Below are 1,774 nucleotides of genomic sequence, written 5' to 3'. Positions count from 1 at the left end.
ATATTTTTTATTTCATATAGACCTTGTAGTGTCAGGTGGACATGTGTCTTGGGAATGGTTGTCTTATATAGTATCTTAGAGGGGTTCTCTAAATTGCCTGCATTTGCATGATGACCTTTCTAGCAAGAATGAGGAAATTTTCATGGGTTATATCTTCCAATATGTTTTCCAAGTTGCTAATTCTCTCTTCTTATATCTCAGAAATTCAAATGATGTGTAAGTTTGGTCTTTGTACAAAATCTCATATTTCCCGGAGGCTTTGCTCATGTTTTAAATTGTTTTTCTCTTAATTTTAACTGACTGGGCTGATTCGAAGGACTAGTCTTAAATCATTTCTTCAGTTTTGTCTATTCTGTTGTTAAGGTTCCCATTTGTTTTTGAAATTCCTGTAGTAAATTTTTTAAACCCAGATGTTTAGTGTGGTTCCTTCTTGAAACGACTTTGTCATCTTTCAACTCTTAAATCATTTTACTTTCTTCCTTGGATTGGATTTCAACCTGCTCTTAAATATCTTTGAACTTCTCTTTCAGATCCTGAATTCTGTGTCTGTCTTTTCAGGCATTGCAATCTGTTTAGCTAGTGTACTCCTTTAGAGGTATAGAACTACTCTGACTTTATGAATGTCTAGAATTCTTTCTCTGATTTCTTCTCATTTGAGGGGCTTGTGTTTCTTTTTGTTTTGGAAATGACTGTTTGGGTGGTTTTTTTGCTTCAATTTGTTTTTTTCTCTTGGGCATTTGACGGAGGTGTGTGTTGTGTAAAGTTGATTGGCTTCGTTTCTCAGTACTTTCAGAGAATGAAGGTTCTGTACAATTTCTTAGCTGTGGCTAGTTTCCTGCATTAGGTTTTACAAGTGTTGAGGGCTAAAGGAATACAATTTTGTTTGGAGAGGTAATTCAGGCTATGATACAGTAAATGGTGCTTAAGATGAAGGGCTGGCAAATAGTCTTTTGATCAGCATTGTGTCTCCTGTATTTTGGAGTACATTCAGCTGTATGTACTCCATATATACAGCTAGAGTGGGAAATAGAGGGGCAAGAGATAACCGCCTCACCAAGTCCATTCCTGGGCCTTGCGGGACTCCTCTGCAATCACTGGTGCCATGCCTGTGTTTCCTTAGACCTAAGCCAGACTCTGGTGGACTGCACTCTCTGCTCCCCTAGAGCCATCTGGAGCTAAAGGTTAGTTCAATAGGGAACTCACACCTCCTCAGGAACCTGCTGGTCCTGTGAACTGGGCAGAGTCAGAGCAGGTTTGGGGGAATGTCTGCATTGTCTCTATATTGACTCTATTTTCCCTCAAAAGATCTCTTTGAAGTATGATGGTTTACTTGATACTTGATTTCTCTCAGTGGGAGAGGTACTTTTCAGCTGCATTTAGTTGGCCATCTTCTTTGCTCCCCAAAAGGAGAAAGAAGAGGGAGAGAGAGAGAGGGAGGGACAGAGAGAGAGACAGAGAGACAGAGAATGATTTAGTATGAGGCTTTAGCTCAGTTGATTATGGAAGCGGAGATGTCCAAAGAACTGCCATCTACTAGCCCAGGAGAGTAGGTGTTGTAATACTCTGAATCCAAATGCCTGATGACCAAGGGAGAGGATGGCATATACCCAGTGCAAAAGCAGCAAAATATTGATGTATTTTGCTCAAATAAGCAGGCAGGAAGGAAGCAAAAAAGGGCAAATTCCTTCTTTCCTTGACTTTTTATTCTATTCAGACTCTGAAAGGATTGGGTAATGACCAACCACATTGGGGAAGACAATCTATTTTATTAAAC

Source organism: Mandrillus leucophaeus, unplaced genomic scaffold, assembly GCF_000951045.1.
Source record: "Mandrillus leucophaeus isolate KB7577 unplaced genomic scaffold, Mleu.le_1.0 Scaffold519, whole genome shotgun sequence".
NCBI lineage: Eukaryota > Metazoa > Chordata > Mammalia > Primates > Cercopithecidae > Mandrillus > Mandrillus leucophaeus.
The sequence above is the reverse complement of the archived record's forward strand: the minus strand, read 5'-3'. Positions refer to the sequence as shown.